Genomic DNA, 11,132 nt, shown 5'->3' on the forward strand with positions numbered 1-11,132 from the left:
CTTGAACGCTTCGAACTTCCTACTCTAACTTGAAGACTTTCGACTTGCGAATTGATCCATAACAGGATCGTATACTTTTTGTGACGCTAAATGAATGTGTATAGGTTTTTGAAGCCTATTAATTTTTCTTATTTATTTTCTTTAATAATTTTTCAATTGTAATTATTATTTTGAATATATATATATATATATATGCTGTAACGTTATTTGAAAAATACAAATAAAATGTTATCAATAAAATTTATTGCTTCTAAATTTTGTTAAACATAATATGCGTTTCGAATTTCTTTCGAGAAACACTAATTTTTAAATTGTTCTCAAGATCGTCAAAATTTATACAATACAAATTTAAAAGTCTAAAAGATTTAAAATTTTCAAACTCGCACTCTTAAAATAAAATAAAAAAGTAAAGATAAAAGTTATGTCATAAAAACGGAAAAACTAAAGTTGATTATTTTTATCTGTTGTAGAATTATATGTGTTCGGAATAATACCTTTACGTGACCATTTATTATACTTAAACTTTATCAGAATATTGTTTTATTTTTGAATTAATTGAAAACTGTACTAAAATTGGATCAATTCATTGTATCTAAATCTAAATTTGAAGAATTAAATTTTTTATTTCATCTTTTCACCGAACAGAAATTGATTTTACGTATTTGCATTAATATATATACTGAAAAAAATTGAAATATTTTTAAAAACAAATATTACTTACGTGATTTCTAATATTTATGGTTATAGAAAATATTAACTATAATATAAAGACAGAATATACATATATTTCTATAAAATACATTTTATTTTTCTCATTAATTATTTAAAAAATAAAATAGATAGGTTTGTTTACCAGAGGAACAAAATTGTTTTCTATCCAAATAAAGATTCACTGTAAATCCATATATAGTTTAAATTTAAATTATAATTTAACCACTATTTTAGTATAAAAAAAAAATAACAATATATTGAGCTAGAGCTCTTGTGGAGCTATGGCGACTTAAATTAGGTTAAATTTGATACTATAAATTTAACAGTGTTTATTTCAATAAAATAAACATTACATTCTGCCTATAGATTTTTAAATACCTTTTTCTCAACTTATGCATATCAGATATTATTTCCTTTTTATTGTATTTTGTGCAAATTAAATTTTGATAAGTTCTACAGCTTATCAGAATAGATAAGCACATTCGTCGATAAGTAAGTCTTATCTTTTTAATTTTAACTAACACTGATCGCGTTTATTTATTTATAGCATTATGTTGATGGAATAATATATTCATTTTTCAGAGTCACAACATTTAAAGAAGAAATTTTTTACTTCAATTTATCACCTCAATTCAGATAGACCTAATAAATCATAATAATAGGGAAAGGTAATTTTGTAATAAATAATATCGTATATCAGCATTAGAGATACAAATAATATCATTAATCAGACTTTCTAAGATACGTTCAGAAAGACGAAATTAATCACTTCTCACTAATTATCGAAGAGAATCATTTATAAAAGTGCAAAGTTTAAATAAAAAATGTTTAGTTTAATCTTCATTGCATCTCATGAAACTATTGCTAACGTATCCATTTCGATTTATACCACGTAGTCAATTTAATCAGATTAAGCTGCAATAAACTTTTATTTACTTCGTAAACACACACATGATGAAAACAGAACGGAATAAAGTTCGATTATAAGACAAATCGGTAAAAAGAGCACAATGATTAGAAAACAAACGTGAGTGTCGGTTATAATCACTGATCCAACGTTAATTTTCTGATAAGCAAACTTCATCATGTATTGTGATATAAGTGTAGTCGGAAATAAGTGCAGGCGCGTGTTTCAGTGTGAACATGTCTCAATCGCAAATTCCAATGTAGAATGAACTCGTGAGTCATCGGATAGAAATATCACACTTGCACGACGCAAACGAATCGTATGTAAATAAACAAGCAAGTCTTATCTTAAAGCTGCACTAACAATGAAAATAATAGCAGTAATGTATCATACAATACTATTGCTTGGAACCAAACGTGACAGATTTTTATCAAAAGAAAGTGAAACCGGAAGCAACAGCAATGTGTGTGTGTACGATGTTTTTTGTTCATCTCTTTGATAAAAATTATTAATGAATTGCAGTTGTGTATTCTTCTGCCATCTTCTTTAAGATTAGCCACCATGCTGTTGATTGTATTTTATATCTAATTTATTCTGTCGGTAAGATAAAAAGAATTGCAAAGTAAAAAATTTTTTCTTTATATATTACTTCCTTTTCAAACTTTAATTATTATTATACAAAATGTTTTATATAATAAATAAAATTGACATTTAATTGTTTCTATATAAAAAACCAGATTGAAGATTAAATTTATTGTGTAATTATTATACAATATAATTTATGTGAGATTAAAAATTTATATAACCATATCTAATTTTGTACAAATTAAAACATTTTATCCTTTATTAAAAAAATTATTTTTATAATGCAACAGTTCTACATATTGGAATTAATAAGCAGAAACTATAAAGCTTTGTATAGTATATTTTTATTTTGTATTTTGGTATTGCTGATAATACATTGATAATAATATTATTATACACTATTTTAAAAGACAATATTGAAACATATTAATTTCATTATTTAATAAATGTTTATAATTATTTGGAAAATAATTATAAAAAAGTTTTGTGTATATAATAGTTGATATATAAAAAAATAATAAAGGAAATTTAAAAAAGTTAAAATTTGCTCTCTGTAATATATGAGAGATAGAGACAATATTATATTTTTATATTTATCTCTATAAAATAGCATATTAAAAGGATAATAAAATCAGAGAAAGTAAAATTTAGTATTATTTATCTTGTCACACTTGTTACTCATATGAAACTGCACTTGGAGAGGAATAACATATCCACGCTCTCTATGAGGCTTTCTGTGAAAATTAGCAGATACATTAGGTCGGTAACATAGTATGTTCAAGTTTATAAAGTTTGCGACAATTTATTTTCAACTTATGCAACTAAATATATATTTGAACATTTGCAAAATTTATAAACTTATTAGACTATATTATTTTATATAAATAATTAGAAATTTAAAGATTTATATTTTTTAAAAAATAAAATTATTTTGTGTTATTTTTCTTAAATTAAATACTTATATTATATTCTAACTAAATATTATATATATATATATATATATACTATATATTGTACAAGTAATTATCAAAGCCTGAAAATTTAATAATTAATTATTATTATGTTTTATGTGTTATATATATATTTTTTTTTTTTCGATATAATAAAGAAAATAAGTAGAAAAAATATGTATGTAATTAACAAAATAATTATATTCTCTTACATATAATTATGATTGTGTACTGTCTATACATATATATCTATCTATGTGTTACATTTTTATGAATAAAAATATTAAAACTAACAAAAAAACATATATATTACAAAATGTTTTATTTACTGTATAGGTATCAAAATTTATTTTAAGAAAATATACCATAACTTGTGTAAATTATTCAATTTACATTAATTTTACTGCGATACTCTATTTTCAATAATAAACAAGTTATGTAGAAATCACATTTTTACTTAAAAAGAACATAGATATGAAAAAACGCATTTATTAAAAAATTTATTTATATACATTATATTTTCCTTTAAATTAAAGTGAAAGTAGCGAAATTTTTATCTAAAGATCTATGAACACTTAATGTTAGACTTATAACAGATTGATAAAGCAAATCAATAAAATTTATAAATTTTAGTGTCATATATACATCTTTTTCTATAAATTCAAATGTAAGTCTACATGTGAACTCATTGATATGATGGCCGCCGGAAGAAAAAAGATCGTTTAGTTACTGCCAGTAATATCGATGTTGGCAGTTTTAAACTGTTATACTGAGCGGGTCAAGGAACACAAAAAAACTTAAGCAGTAAAATAGAAATGACAAGTAAATTAGCCAATCATAGTACAGATCGTAAGACCATAATATAAGTAGTAGTAAATTTAACATGTTAACTTATTTACTGTTTAAGTTTTTCTGCGCGTCTTTAAACTCAAACGTGATTATCTTTCAACAAGTTCTATGCAAAAAGTTGTTTGCTTAAGATATTTATATAAAACAATATTTATAAACACTTAACAATTTTTGATTCTAAATCAAGCATAAAATTTTAAACAAAATAAGTATTATAGATATGAAATAGTTCCACATATATTATTATTTGTAACAATTGCAAACTGTTGTAATTGATTCATTAATAATTACACGAAATAACAATTTATAATTATACGAAAAATTTAATGGATGTGCAATACGAGAATAATTACACATACAATACGATATTTGATAGTCTATATAATAATAATCTATAATAATTTACGACAAATTTTGTTTCAAATCTATTTGATCAAATCAAATTGGAATTATTTCTTTGTTTTTTCATTATATTACAGTTAAAGTAATAAAATAATACATAAAATATATCATTATAATAAGCGTATACATTCATACCTTATTTTTATAATTATATGTAAATTTTAACAAGTTTATAATTTTTATATTTGTTTATTAAATACGTTTATATAACGCATTTGAATATTTGTATTGTTTGAATGATTAACGTTTTATTAATTTTTAGATACATAATGCTTTAAGAATTTTTCATTGTTTAAAAAGAAACACTTTTTTTAAACATACAATGCAGAAGTTTCAGAAAATCATATTGGAATACATTTTTGAATAATATTTAAATTCGAATACCAATGTTAAAAATATGCTCGGTTGTTGAATTGCAGTGTATGTTCGGCATTATGCCGAATGCCTGTATATTTTTGAATGAATCTTTTATACGGTCGCGGAAAGAGGGACATTTTATCTGTGATCTGTGTACTTTACATCTAAATCGTCTTACATTCAAACGTTATATTATAAATACAGGAAATACTTTATATTACGGAATTTATTCACACAGTAAAAAACAACATGTATTCATTTTCCAACTGAGGTACGAGAGAAATGCAAGCATGCAGCTACCATTATTATTATCCAGAGTATGTAAACAAAAATAGTGCTAGCAACTAACAAATTAATATTACGGAGATCTTGTGTCCGTAAGTAAAAGTTTTTTTCCTCATTCTTGAAGCTACATGACTTGGCGGTTTGCATCGCGTTATGAATAATTTGCGATGCACTCTACATCACGTTTAATTAAATTGCTTGTGCATAAAATCTTATAATTAAAAATATAATTTTTCATTTGGATAATGATAACTTATTTGAATAGAAATACAATTTTCTATAATACATAATTTTCCATTTAAATAATAATAATTCGGATAAAAATATAATTTCTTTTTTCATTAGGTAGTTAATATCCAATAATATTAACGAATAATATAATCGGAAAGAGAGAAAAGTATTAAACTTTATGCGAAAATTTACACGAATTCTCGCTATGTTAGTAATTTGTATTCAAAAGATGTAATTCTAGAAGCACACTGTTCGCACAGCTGCTTAATTGGTTGCAATCTTGCTAAAGAAATTATCACAAACCTAAAAGCTTGACAAACCTCAAGCTGGTGCGTTTCTATTAGTGAGATCCGTTGCACATGCCTGCACACGCATTACTTACGTTATCATATTGTGGCTGGTTTTATACGTACATACAGTTTTCTACGAAATAATGTAATGTGTCTCACAAAGATTAAAGATATGACTTTAACTATTGACGAATTTGCTGATAATACAAATCTCTATCGTAATATCCTAAATTATAATTAATACTTAATTAAATTGCTTTTATGTAATAATTACAATAAACAGCAATATAGCCGATTTACTGTAGAAACTTAATCAGAAGTTGAATAGAAACTAATGACAAATATCTTTTCGTGATAATTAAACATACGACATTCTGAATTAATTGAAAATAAAGAATTGTGCTGCAATTATGAATCAACATCTTTTTTGACAATGATATTTTAAATTATGCAAGAGATATATTATATATTTTGTCGTATATATATAATATAAAAGTTTACACAAATTTTTTATTTATTTTTGTAAATAAATTTGCAAAATTCATGGTAATATGCATAACAATTGTTAAAAAAATTTTTTTAAACTAGGCCACTTTTTTGCTTTATAGATTAAAAGTTTAACAGAAACAAATGCCAAACTCAACGTCATATTCACTCATGTATCAATATAAATTTATTTTTGAAATTTTTGAAATTATTGTTACCAGAAATTTATTTAATTATGTTTGTGCAAAAATACGTATATAGAACTGCTATTGTTGTTTCTATATGCAGCAACTTACATATTTGTATGCAAGTAACGTAGATGCACGGTTCTCTCGTTTTCGCGATTTCGATTACGCGTTTTTCGTGATGTGCTTTCATATCCATTGCATATCAATTTACAGAGATGCAACGCTTCGTTTGCCTCGTTATTAATATCCACAATGATTGCACGTCCATTACGGCTTTGATGATTGTTGATTTTCAACGTATAGCATTTATGTTAACTTCGGCTATTATACCTTTGTTTTTTTAATATTTTTTAGTTAAATAACAAAAAATACAAAAAGCTACATTTCAATTATATAGTATTAACTGATATTTATAAAACCGAAAAAATCTCTTTTGGAGTTTCTATCGACATCATGTAACAAGATATTTCTATTCATAAATGATGTTTTACGAAAATAATGACTACACATAGCATTTAAATATATATTACAAATAATAATAATTTTTTTATAAGATTTTATATTTTATTGAATATTTAATTGCCAAAAAATTTTCCTTACAAATGTGTGATAATTCTAGTATGTCATAATTACACTTTTGTTAATTTATATCTCTAAAGTATCTTTTCATCTTATATATTTCTCAAAAAATTACACAATGTTTGAAAAAAAGTAGGAACAAACAATGTAAAATTAATTTAAATTGACACAGCATTCGTAATAAAAAAAGAGAAGCAGTTTTCAAGAACAAGACAAATATCATGTTAGTAAATCATAAACTAGTCAATATTATCGTGACTAATGAAGAGAATTTATATTGTCTGTTGCTTTTGCTTAAAATAAAAAGAAATTCATCTCTGCGAGGTTACCTTGTCGCAAACCTATTTCCGTGTAATTTATTATACCGATAGCTTTATGATTCATTCCGCTTCAAGCTCGTAGTACATTAATAAATAGGTTTACAGTCTATTGTTCAGTACACAAATAGAACTCTTTCGACATAACTGATATTTTTCCATTTCTGTTTAACTTTGGTAATCCTTATTACTTTATTTATTTATGTTGATGCTTATGTGTGTATAAGAAGAAAATATTGTATCAAAATAAAAATACTGATATTTGCAATTAATATTATTTAATAATGTTTAAATAATGTTTATATACGTTTTATAAGAAGAGATATTTTTTATTATATTTTAACATTTTAATTTTTATTATTATAATAATTTTTTGCTCTTTTTCATTTGACAATAGATTAATACAAAAAACATATCAAAAAAAGTGCTTACAATTTTTAACTTTTTAAAATATGTTTTTACTTTTAAACGTCAATTTCTCAGAATCATCGAAACATCAACCATTAAAAAATTATTATCAAATTAAATAAAAGATATGTAATTGAAAAGTAATAGATATAGTAATATAGTAAAATAGTGGATAATAATATAATATTTGCAAAAGCAAAAAAAATTCATATGTTTATGTCACATAATTAACTATTATTCAATTAGTATGTTAAAATAAACGGCCCTTTTTAAATACAAATAATAATTTTTCTTGTATTTTGCTTTATTTTCTTACAGAAATATCTTTATTGAATAATTTACAAAAATTCTTAATATAGAATTGAATGTCTTACATTATAAAATTAAAGTTTTGTTAAAGAAAAATTAGTTATAAAACTATACAAAGAATTTTTATTATTTATTCATTATATTTAGTTAATATTTTCTTTACACATTTGCGACTGTGCAATTTTTTAAATTAATTATTCAGATTCTTTTTAAGTTTATTAAACAAGATTACAAGTAACGAAACAGATAAAGCTTTAATAGGACAGTTTCAGGAATAATATTTTTCCTTTTCTCGATCAGATGTTACACGCATGAAATATTTCGTGAAAGATAGATAAGAGGAATCGAACTCGATTGAAAAACGAGATAGCTGTTTCGTTACTACTATCTGTAAGCGTTGGATTCTCATCAGACAAGTTCAAGATCGCTCAAGATGGAACGACTTTCCAAAGCGGAATGTAAATCGTGCAACTGTTCGTAAACTCGTTCACAAGTTGATGCGTATTAATGTGAAACACTGACACTAGTATGTCATGTTGTCAATAATTTACTTTTTTAAAGCGTTTGTGGAATAGCGTATAAATTTTTTTAATTACGAAAATATTCAACTTGTAAATAAACGATACTTTTATGAAATATTAATACAGGTACGCTTAATTTCAGAATGAAGACGATAATTACATAATAATAAATTAAAATAAAATTAACATTGTAAATACATTATATTATTTTAAATACAATAATTATATCTGAAATTGACAAAATTAATTGTCTAAATTTATAGATTATATATTATAAACTATGCTTTTATACACTTGTATTAAAAATTCTGTTGGTTAAATATAATAATTTCGTTAAGAGTATATTTAGTATGTATCATGACAATTTAAATGAAAGAAAAGTTGGAAAAGAGATCGGTTTTACTTGATGAATATTGTCCATTAATGCGCATGTTATTGTTCGTATTTTTCATTACTTGATTGCTTTCAGCTTCAGATCATAAATTAAATGATAATCCCATTGTAAGCTTAAAACTGAATATCATGAAAGACATTGTTTTATTTCCTTCTGAATAGTTTTTGAAAGATTTTACAAAACACATTTATCTTATTTCATAAATCATATTTTCATTCAAAGTAATATCTAATAAAACTGGATCTCTCCCATTCTCTCTACAGATACACTTTCTTAAAACTAATTTAAAAGATGTAAGACGTACATATACTATAGACAAAAGAAAGTAATTGTTTTTCAGTGCATAAGAGAAATTTTATTTAATATTCTTTGTACGTTACGCCGCAGGAGTTCCTGAAACAAAAGATGTCACAATGTCAATGTCTATCATATGTATAATTAAAAAATGCATTTTCGTTTTACTTTGTACTTGTTACTATATTATATCATTTTTTCTGATAAATGTCACACGTGCGGTCCACGTGATTCTGCAACATTAATTAGAAGATACGGCAGATTGCATTCGCTGAACAGAGGCTTACGGTACGAATAATGACGCAGCTACCAACCAATTTCGGGTCTGGCCAAAACGTTCAATTAAATGGTCCGTAAATCACCATTGTCACGTGACGTAGGCACAGATCGGCGATAAAATTAGCAATTTCTAGTGTGCAAGGCGGGACTAGTGCAAGCTTATTTGGTGTGAAAGTGCGGGTAACAGGATTGACTCTGTGTTTTTCTCCTATCCGATACGCTTAGGGAATGTCGAGTCTTGAATATCAATCCAATCCGTATATATTCCTTTTACATTGTACTTAATATAAACATTTGAACAAACCTTTATGGAATTATGTTACAAAATTTTGTCATTTGTATAATAATATACTATTATTATAATTATATATAACTAATATATAAAAAATTATAAATTGGAATATGTAATTAACGATTAACTATATTCCTAATACATAGTATAATAAATACATTTTATTTCTTAAGTTACAATAAAGATAAAGTTATAAATTAAATAATTTGTTATACAATTTATGGCGCAATCGCAATATCATGCAATTGATTACTTAATTTAATATATGTTCTGTACCATGTATACTGTATTATGCTTTTGAGAATTTTTTCTTTGTAGATGATGCGACGGATAAATTCTGATTGGACGAATTAATCCTCTATAATTTATTTCGGCTTTCTGTCGCCAATTCGGTCGCCAATTGATTCAATTCGGGTTTCAATATCGCTGAACTAAATTAAATTTTCCGCTAGCGGATATCGGAATACGATGAATCAAACAAAAATGCGTCAATGTTTGTTAAATACTCGTAAGTTATGACACAGATAGCGGACATTAATATTTAGTACATAATGAACACACGTGACGTATTATGAAACAGATTTCGATGAAATATGTATACGCCATATATTTTAAATAAAATCGGACGCCGGGTATAAATTCAGGTATAAATTTGAGTTTTACATTATGAATATAACAAGATAACGTAATTACGTAAAAGCATCCTTTCTTGACAAATATACTTTATTCTATTAAATTCTTTATTAAAAAGTTATAAAATATACTTAAAGAATTTTCCTCTTCGAAAATAATTATACTAAATAATACATAAAATCAAAATTTTATTTGAAAAATATATTCTTACAGTATAAAATGTGAATGTGTAAAATAATACTTTTTATACTCATATTGCTTTGCAAGAATATTTTATGTATGAATAAATTATTTTATTATCACTTACCATGCTTATGTGATAACTAACGAAAATTACATAAAACAGCTGAATGATGCCTTTGCTGATGAATCTTCGTGCCGCCCTTGTCTGCTGAAAGCTAGCATTTGCTTGCGAATTGGTTGGATAACAAATTGCTTCGAGTACCTAAGTAAATACCTGTTCCGAAACTAAAGTTGTGTGAAGCTAAAGGCTCCAAGATCTAAATCAACGACTCAGCGGATTTCTAAAGTGAAAGAAAGTTTTTATGAATTCTTCGACTAGAATTAGTCGGGCAGTTCTATTGAACGCAAAGTATTGAAAAAATACAGGCAAAAGATAAATAGGAGGATTTTACTGTTTTAATATATAATTTGAGTGGGAAAGGTAAATACACATAATAAATCATTGAGCTATTTTATAACTCTCTCCTCTTCTCATCCTCCTGCTCTAATAATCTTACCTTAGAATTTTATGATAAATTATCAAATTTTATCTAAACTTATTTATATTTATCTATACAGCTTAAAATAAAGAAAACTTTTCTAAATATCTATACATATTTTAATATCATATAATTACTTCGAG

The sequence above is a fragment of the Cyphomyrmex costatus genome, unplaced genomic scaffold (genome assembly GCF_001594065.2).
Source record: "Cyphomyrmex costatus isolate MS0001 unplaced genomic scaffold, Ccosl1.0 scaffold26, whole genome shotgun sequence".
Classification (NCBI taxonomy): Eukaryota; Metazoa; Arthropoda; class Insecta; order Hymenoptera; family Formicidae; genus Cyphomyrmex; species Cyphomyrmex costatus.